Source organism: Babylonia areolata, chromosome 1 (assembly GCF_041734735.1).
Source record: "Babylonia areolata isolate BAREFJ2019XMU chromosome 1, ASM4173473v1, whole genome shotgun sequence".
NCBI lineage: Eukaryota > Metazoa > Mollusca > Gastropoda > Neogastropoda > Buccinidae > Babylonia > Babylonia areolata.
Window position 1 is genome coordinate 87,323,732 of NC_134876.1, and position 10,000 is coordinate 87,333,731.

The 10,000-nt window shown below is 43.6% G+C and overlaps 1 protein-coding gene across 1 annotated transcript in view; it reads left to right on the forward strand.

Moving 5' to 3' along the window:
* LOC143293993 (uncharacterized) overlaps window positions 1-10,000 on the forward strand; it is a 348,573-nt gene that overhangs the window by 110,558 nt on the left and 228,015 nt on the right. The window contains exon 3 of the mRNA XM_076605390.1: window positions 3,967-4,089. The gene's annotated coding sequence lies outside the window, so the exon portion shown is untranslated. The remainder of the gene's footprint in view (window positions 1-3,966; window positions 4,090-10,000) is intronic.

The window sequence follows — 10,000 nt, forward strand, 5'->3', positions numbered from 1 at the left end:
TCACAAAATTGCCGATTCTGTCGGCACCGCATTGCCGACCGACTTCAGAGTCCAATCTTTTGGACGCAGAGCAAGCCACATAAAAGCGATGATAAGAACGAACTGGTGCCATCCATGAAAACAAAGGGAAGACAGAGAAAACGGACAACAGGAGGGCTCTAGGCAAAGAGAAGACTGTCACAACAGGAACACTTTGAGCAAAGAGAAGGACAACAGGAACGCTTTCGGTTAAGATACGACACAACAGGAAGGATTTCAGCTAAGACACGATACACAACGGGAAAGCTTTCAGTAAAGAGAGGACACACAGCAGGAAGGCTTTCAGCAAAGAGAATACGGTGATAACAGGAAGGCTTTCAGTAAGGAGATGACAGTGTTTACAGGAAGGCGTTCAACAAAGGAAAAAGACAAAGCAATAGCAACAGGGAGGCTTTTAGCAGAGCACAGTCAAGCTTTTCTCAAAGTTATCATCCTCAGGAGCTAGCCGTTAACGGAGGTCATCCCCTCGCCAGCCAAAGCACACTTGGCCACGTGTTTGGAGCCGAGCACTCTGGCAGCAGATCAAACATTGCCTCACGCCGGCGTTCCTGGGGACCAGCCAGGAGAGCCCTCAAGACGGCAGCTGGCAAACAGACGTGACATGTGCAAGATAGCCAGCTCCCATCCCTTGGATCCGCCAACATCATCGATGACGACGTACTTGCCTTGCGATGTTTGATGGAAAAATGGATTAGAAGAGAAAGTGCAAAAGGTCGATTTCTCTTGGTTTTTTGCACTGAGTCTCATTCGGTCTGATTATGACTTGGGCTTCACATCACGGGCAGTGGCTGTCGGTCGTCAAGTGTCAGTAATATCAACACTTCGGTTTTTTTTCATGTTGATTGTCTGTGTTGTAACTATTAATGGTACTATTGGACTGAAAGAAAATATCTAGATCCGCGTTTGAAAATAAAATCAGACTTATGTAATTAGTAAGTAAAATTAAGTTTTAGTCAACATGCTACTGACACATGTAAAAAGAAAGGAAGGCGGATTTCTCTGTCGTGAAGAGACCAGTTATTGTGATGGCTGTGTATCTTAATTAAGACATGTTTATTGAGGAAACATTTTCCACGAAGAAAACTCCAGGACAAAATAGTATTATAAACTCTAACAACGTGCATATTTTAACAGCTCTTAAGTTCCAAACCTTCTGCCGAAAAAAAGAATGTGAATGATTCAATGAAATGAATTAGTGAAAAGAGGATTCTCTGCTCCTTCGTCTCTGACGCCGTCCCTCCCCTCCCCCTCTCTCTCTTTCTCTCTGTCTGTCCCTCTCCATATATATATATATATATATATATATATATATATATATATATATATATATATGTATGTATGTATGTATATCTTTACCTGCCACCCTTCCCTCCTTCCCCACCCCCTTCTTTTTTTCTCAATTGCACTCGGAACGCAGCATCTGTTCATATAGCATAATATTGGTCTGAAAATCAAGTGCAGCAATACAAACTGACCATTTTCTCACAGGAATTCTTTGCTGTCATGGCAGGATCGTGGCACATAATGTACCACGCCAATCATTTGTCTGTCTGTCTGTCTGTCTATGTCTGTCTGCCCCCTCCTCTCTCTCTGTGTCTGTCTCTCTCCCCCTCTCTCTGTGTCTGTCTCTCGCTCGTTCGCTGTGTATCAAAAATTTATCCACGGCGATGGGTTTGTTGGGTTTTTTCGTTGTGTTTGTATGTCTGTACATGGGCACAAGCATCTTCACCATGGCAATGCCCTACGCACACAGGAACCATGGGACTGGTTAGGAACGACGAGAAAGAGACAGACTGTTGGTGGCTGGAGGACGGTGGAGGTGTGTGTGTGTGTGTGTGTGTGTGTGTGTGTGTGTGTGTGTGTGTGTGTGTGTGTGTGTGTACGTGTACAGAGAGACAATGATAATCCAAAACAAATTTAAATCGGATATCAAACATCAAAACGGTTTGGTTATATATTATGTAATAGAAACGCTGTCTGATTCTGTCTCTTTCTCTCTGTCCTTCTCTCTCTCTCTCTCTCTCTCTCTCTCTCTCTCTCTCTCTCTCTCTCTCTCTCTCTCTCTCTCTCTCTGTCGGTCTGCCTCTGTGTCTCTGTCTGTCTGTCTGTCTGTCTGTCTGTCTCTCTCTCTGTCCCTCTCTGTATCTCTGTCTCAGTCTCTGTCTCTCTGTCTCTCTCTGTCTCTCTCTCTGTCTCTCTCTGTCTCTCTCTCTCCCACACACACACACACAATGTCTGATCAGCGTGAGGGTTACGCAACTACCAGGCATCTGCTCCTTTTTGTTTTCCTCAGCAGATGTCGTGTAGTGTATATGGATCTGGCTGCCCGCTCTGACGCGTTGCAGAAACTGAAACTGAAACCCTGTCTCTCGCTCTCATTTCTATTGCTTCTCTTTGAACATATTTCATGACGTCACAAGCCAAGCCACAAACAAGGCCGAAAAGACTTTATGTGCCCAGGAGCGAGTTTGTCATTGCTCGGACGGAAGAGCCTAGTATGGTCGTAACCCGCTACTAACTGTGTGTAGTATGGAACTGACCAATGGTGTAGTTCGGTCAACGAAGGCAATTTGTCACGTGTAACTGTCAAGAAGTTAGCAGCAAGCAATGCAACTGGGCACATGACCTTACTCTCCCTAATATCCTGTTATCTCATGCAGCTACATCTCTTGTATCTTCCTCTGCCTTTTGTTACCAATGTCTGCTCTGTGAGGTGGGCTAATGCACATACCACAACTTTTTTTTTCACACACGTGCTTGAATAAAAATAAATAAATAAAATAAAAAGGGGGGTAAATGAAAAGCAGAGAGAGAGAGAGAGATGCTTGTTGAAAGTATACCATGTGCACTCTTTTCTATAAAAAAAAAAAAAGAAGAAAAAAGGATTATGGATGGAAATGAGTATCATGATGCTGCAACCGAGATACTGGTTTTAAGTTTCCGGCCTGGTCATCATGTTCGTACTGGTGTTGGTGGTGGTGTTGGTGTTTTAGTTTCCTCCCTCCCGCCCCCCTCGCCCCCTGGTTTTCGTTACTTACAATAAAGAATATATTTTTGCTCCCCATTTTTTGCTGTGATGTTATTGTTCTGTTAGTGGTTGCAAATAAGAATATAACATATGTATCCTGTATGAGATGTTTAACTCATGAATTTTTCCGCTATTACTGTTTGGTACGGAAACATTTCCAAGGCAGAAGTTGCAGCCCTTAACAGAATCGTAAAAAAACTGCCACCAAGATTACCGGGGTCTATCTACCTTCTATAGAAGACATATATTATAAGCGGCTACTCGAAAAAGCAAAATCAATCAACCAGGACGACTCACATCCAGCTTTTGGGATTTTCGAGATGCTTCCCTCTAGTCGACGGTACAGAAGTATAAGGACGAAAACCAATCGCATCGCCATTAACTTTTTCCCCAAAGCAGTCAATGCCCTGTCTCTCGAACAAATCCAGTATGATAAATGGAATTGCGCAATCAACTACCATCAGCCTGAAGATTTAGTCATCAACCCCATCCACATGTAATATGCGGCTTCTGTTCAAACGTGCGTGTGTGTGTGTGTGTGTGTGTGTGTGTGTGTGTGTGTGTGTGTGTGTGTGTGAGAGAGAGAGAGAGAGTTTGTGTGTGTGTGCGTTCGTGTGTGTGTGTGTGTGTGTGCGTTCATGTGTGTGTGTGTGTGTGTGTGCAGTGCGTGCATGTGTGAGCATGCACAAGTTTTTATATTGATATGCACTTGTATGTATTCAAATTTCTACTGTGTCTGTGTTTGTGTATGATTTCAATTTATGTTCGTATCTTGTTATGTACTACACCTCCCCCCCCCCCCCCCCCCCCCCCCAATGTTCCTTGTGACCCAGGTACACTTGGTAATAAAGACATATTCTATTCTATTCTAATTTTTCCGTGTCGATGCGGTGTTCCAGATGTCGTGACGGAAACGGTTATTCAGTCTATGAAACTCAACCTCCTTTCGACTTAATCAGACTGAAATTCTGCTCCATCCCAAGACAACATACATATCGTTAGCATCAAGTTATCGCTCCCAGGTGAGTTCGTTCTCTCTCTCTCTCTCTCTCTCTCTCTCTCTGTCTGTCTGTCTGTCTGTCTCTCTCTCTCTCTCTCTCTCTCTCTCTCTCTCTCTCTCTCTGTCTGTCTGTCTGTCTGTCTCTCTCTGTTTTTTGTCTCTCTGTCTCTATTCCTGTCTCTGTCTATCTCTTTTTTTTCTGTCTCCCTCTCTGCCTCTCTGTCTGTCTCCCTCCCCCCCACCTCTCTTTCTCTATCCGTCATTGAGAGTTTACATTGACAGCCCACCTCTCTCTCTCTGTCTCTCTCTCTCTCTCTGTGTGTGTGTGTGTGTGTGTGTGTGTGTGTGTGTGTGTGTGTGTGTGTGTGTCAGTCCCTGTCTCTGTCTATGTCTCTCTATCTATCTCTCCCATCACCTCCAAATGTATCAGTTGTATATTCTGGACAACTGAGTTCAACCGAGCGGGATTCTATACCCATTTCAACATTGTAAAGACGACTGGCCAAATGGTAATTATACCCGCTGGTGTAATATTCAGCAGATGCAGCAGATGTGTTTTGCATACCTGTAAAGATTTAAACTCTATGAAATAGGTATGGGATTTGTTTGGCTTAATCAAGGGGTGGGGGATATCTCAGGATTTATTCGTAGTCTCCGCACCAGACTAATTGATTGTAGATGGCAAGAATGGAATGCTCATGTGCAAGAAAGTGATAGATTTCATGTGTATTATCAGATCAACTCTTTACATTGTGTCCCAACGTATTTATCCATGAATTTGGCAAAGCATTTAAAATATGTCATGACAAGATTTAGGTTTGGGCTTTCAGATATTGCAATTCATCATTTTCGATACACACAGCATAATGATCATGATCTTATTTGTCCATTGTGCACAAATGCAGAAGAAAACGAATTACATTTCATGTTTTGTTGTCCAAAGTTATGTGAACTAAGGTATAATTTCATACCCCAGAAATATTACTCTCAGCCTTCTATGTTTAAACTAGTTTTGCTTATGACGTCACGTCGTCAAGAAGAAGTCAGACAGTTTGCAACTTATCTACACAAAGCATTCAAAATCCGGTCATTTAGTTGTTCCTGATTATCAGTCTAGGTATTGTTTTGTTTTATTGTATCATATACTGTATGTCATAATGTTTTCGAAATAAGTTTACACACCACCCCTTCATAAGGGGCTAAGGCCTTTTCTGAATAAACCATCCGAATCCGAATCCGAATCTCTTATCACCTCCAAATGTTTCAGTTGTATATTCTGGACAACTGAGTTCAACCGAACGGGATTCGATACCCATTTCAACATTGTAAAGACGACTGGCCAAATAGTAATTATACCCGCTGTTATAATATTCAGCAGATGCAGCAGATGTGTTTTTGCATACCTGTAAAGATTCAGAACCTGCTAAGGAAATCTATGGACTGAATGCATTACAAACACAACACGAAATACAAAATACGAGAGAACTGAAAATCAAGACAATTCGGTATTCCGCAGCTGTACTAAATGATGATAAATCACCTCTTTGTTGAAAGATTAAAATGTATTGCCTGCAACATGCCGATCGCGCATTTTAGTTAGGTGCCTAACGAAATATCCTGCCATGGAATACTAATTACCTGATGGATTATTGGTTAATCCAGATTCCACTGTCATCATGGCTAATCACTCGCTTCAACATTTTCTCTTTCTTCTGAGGCCCCAATGGAACATTTCTGTAGCCGTTGTCTAGTTCAGTATGTTCAGAGTCTTAGCGGGGATGAAGAATGTAACGAATCGCGTAGCACATTAATCTTATTCTTATTTCCATTTTTCTTATTCTTATTCTAATTATTATTATCATCATCATCATCATAAGTAGTAGTAGTAGTAGTAGTGGTGGTAGTAGCTGTTGCTGTTGTTGTTGTTTGAAATAATGAGGATGACAGCAAAATTATAAAACGCGACAAAAAGAACACATGAATGCGGTTGGCGAGGAGAGAGAGAGAGAGAGAGAGAGAGAGAGAGAGAGACAGAGAGAGACAGAGAGAGACAGAGAGAGAGAGAGAGAACACACACACACACAGAGAGAGAGAGAGAGAGAGAGAGAGAGGAACGAGCCATGCAACACCAAATAAACCTATTATCCAGCTGACAGGGAAGCCTGAAGCTACCATAACAGCGATGACTGTGCCGATCAGATAGGGTGACTGGTGCTGAAGGATTTGTCTGGCACCTTGGCATTTCCTGTCTCTGTCGGAGTCAGTGACGGATCTGTCTTCCTCAAGCTTACAGGTGCCCCCGTGCCCTGTCCACCTCCACCCACCCCTTCCCTTCCCTTCTTCCCCGCTTTTCACTACCCCTCCACGCCCTCCCCCCCCCCCACTCCCACCCCCACGCCCCGCCTCTCCGCCCCGCCTCTGTCTGTCTGTCTGTCTCTCTCTCTCTTTCTTTCTATTTATCTATCTGTGGAAGGGAGGAAGGTGGCAGAATGGTTAAGACGCTCAGCTGCCAATACAGAGTCCGTGAGGGTGTGGGTTCGAATCCCGCTCTCGCCCTTTCTCCTAAGTTTGACTGGAAAATCAAACTGAGCGTCTAGTCTTTCGGATGAGACGATAAACCGAGGTCCCGTGTGCAGCACGCACTTGGCGCACTGAAAAAGAACCCATGGCAACGAGAGTGTTGTCCTCTGGCGAAATTACGTAAAATGAAATCCACTTTCATAGGTACACAAATATGTAAGCATGCACTCAAGGCCTGACTAAGCGCGTTGGGTTATGCTGCTGGTCAGGCATCTGCTCAACAGATGTGGTGTAGCGTGTATGGGTTTGTCCGAACGCAGTGACGCCTCCTTGAGAAAGTGAAACTGAAAACTATCTGTGTCTCTTTGTATCTCTGTGTCAGACTTTCTGTCTGTCTGCTAGTTTGTCTGTCGGTCTGTGTGTGTGTGTGTTTTTTTTTATATGTGTGCCTCTCTGTCTCTCTCTCTCTCTGTTTTTCTCTATCCCTCTCTCTGTTTTTCTCTATCCCTCTCTGTCTCTCCATTTCTCTCTATCTGTCTCTCTCTCTCTCTCTCTTTATCTATCTCTCTGTGTCTCTGTTTCTGTCTGTCTTCGTGTGTCTCCGCGTGTCTCTTTGTGCCTGTCTGTCTACTTGTCTGCCTGTCTGTCATTCTCTGTCTTTTCTTTATCTCTGTCTCTGTCTGTCTCTGTCTCTCTCACACTCACCTTTGTCCTTTTCATCGTTTGTTTCCTTCCTTCTTGCCTCCCTTCACCGTCTTCTTTCTTCCCTCCTCTTGTCCCTCTTTCTTTTTCAGCGTCAGAAATTTTCAGCTCTCTCGTTCATCCGTTTAAACATACCTGTGTGTGTGTGTGTGTGTGTGTGTGTGTGTGTGTGTGTGTGTGTGTGTGTGTGTGTGTGTGTGTGTGTGTGTGTGTGTTTGTTTTTTTTACATTGATGATTTTTTTTTAACCTTCCAATTTATGAATTTATGCAGCCGTACATTGCGTTTGAAAAAAACGGTGCATGATGATTGTGAACGTATTTCTAAAACTCACCAGACCGCTTACATGGGTCACGTGGTCTTACAGTCAATAAGATATAAGTTTGATACCATCAGCTGCAAATGCACGAAACACAGTACAGCGCTTCATTATTTTTGTGTAACTGTCTCCACCGCTAGACCTTGTCTCGCTTTCTCCCATTCACCGCCGATTCACACACGATCTACATATTCCAAAAAACCAAATAGTCTACTGTCGGACACTGCTCTTCCTCTGTTTCTGGGCCATCTGCTTAGACCATCTGCTTGGGGTGAGCTCCCTTTCTGTCTCTGCCAAACGCCCACCTAAAGAAAACGTCCTTCAAGTCAGCTTAAAACATGTCAGCTTAAAAAAAGCAACAACAAAAAGCCCTTGCATGTTTCCAAAATGATGTTGCTGTTTTTGTTGTGTTTGTTGTTGTTGTTGTTGTTGTTGTTGTATTTCACCTGTAATGTTTCACGTTTCGGGAGATTTTCCTTCTTTTTATTGCATTTTTTTAAAAATTCAGAGTGTTCGTGTGAACAATCAATATGGAAAGTTCTGTATTCGTTTCCTATTGCTTTGTTTCATCTTTTTAGGTGTTCTGGCGCGTAAGTGTAAATTAAATAGTTAACATGTACAGCGCTTTGTTTTATTTGTTTCACAAACACGATCTGGCGCTTTTTAGATACCGTTGCTATTTTCATTAGTAGTAGTAGCAGTAACAGTAGTAGAAGTAGTAGTAGTAGTAGCAGTCGTTGATCTGCGTGCATGTACACAGATTGAGCGTTAGCATGTGTGCATATATGTTGACCTGGGAGATAGGAATACATAAAGAAAATGGTAATTTCACCTTGAAAACAAACAGACAAACAAACAAATGTCCAACCTGATACCATCAGACGCTGCGGGACTTCGAGCCATAATGATTCACCTCACAGACCATGGGAAAAGGAACAGCAAGCCGAGGTATCAAGCCGCTCGGCCATCGTTCGCCTTTTGCATCGGTGTTGAATGATTTGTCTGGCGGTGACCGTCTGTGTCCGTGTCAGTGATGGACCAGCACCCTTGCCTACATCTACATCTCTCTGTCTCTCTCTGTCTGTCTCTGTCTCTTTCTCTCCCTCTCACCCCCTCCCTCTCTCTCTCTCTGTGTCTCTCTCACCCCTGCCTTTCTCTCTCTCTGTCTCTCTCTCCCTCCCTCTCACCCCTCCCTCCCTGTCTCTCCCACCCTCTCACCACTCCCACTCTCCCTCTCTTTCAACCCTCCATTTTTTCTCTCTCCCCCTTTCTCTCTCTCTCTCTCTCTCACCCCTCCCTCTCTCTCTCCCTCACTCTCACCCCTCCCCCTTTCTCTCTCTCTCCCTCACTCTCACCCCTCTCTTTCTCTCTCTCTCTCTCACCCCTCCATCTCTCTCTCTCTTTTCCCTTTCTCTCCCTCTCACCCCTCCCCCTTTCTCTCTTTTTTCTCTTCTCCGCCCCTCCCCTTCCTGTCCCTCTTCTATCATTTGTCTGGCTTTTTTTCTTCTTCTACCGTCTGTTTTCTCTCTCCGTTAAGCTGAGAGCATAGACCCTCTGTCTCCTGCCATTGTTTCTTTCATTTGTCTTCTGTCGTTCTTGGTGGTGTCGTTTGGATGGCTATGTTATGTCTTTCTTCTTTCTGTCTGCTTTTGTTATTCTTGTTGGTGTAGATTTTCTTCCTTTTTTTTCCCCTTCGCTTTCTTGTATTACCATTTCTTTCTTTACTTTATTTTCCGTCTTTTTTCCCCTTCGTTTTCCGTATTTCATTTTCTATTTTAGTTTTTCATTGATTCGTTTTCTGCGTTTTTCCTATAAGTCGTTCATGTTTTGGTTTCTTTCTCTCTTTTTGTCCATGTTTGTGTCCTTTCCTTTTTCTTTCTTTCTTTCATTGGTAGAATTGGATTGGATTAGGTTGGATTTGTCTGGTGGTGGGTGTTCTCAGACTGTGCATAGCTTGCAAAACAACTGGCTAGCCCGAGAAACATACAACAACAGCAAACTTTTTGCAGGAATTTGGCAGAATGGTTAAGACGCTCTGCTGCCAATATACAGAGTCCCTGAGGGTGTGGGATGGAATCCCGCTCTTGTCCTTTCTCCCATCTTTGACTGGAAAATCAAACTGGGCGTCTAGCCATTCGGATGAGACGTTAACTCACTCAGTACGACCAGTCCTCTCTTCTCCTCTACACAGACCCCTCGGATGTCCAGTGGGTGTCTGAATGACCCAACCTTTAACTTCCGTCGTCAGAATTGTGGTATTCTTTGTCAACATTCACCTCTTCAGTATAAGAGCCTTCTGCTTGCAATATTTTGATGATGGTAATTGGGGTGAAACGCTGTTAACGTCGTCTCTTTCGCCGTTCGTATGGAGAGAGTTAAACTGAGGTCCCGTG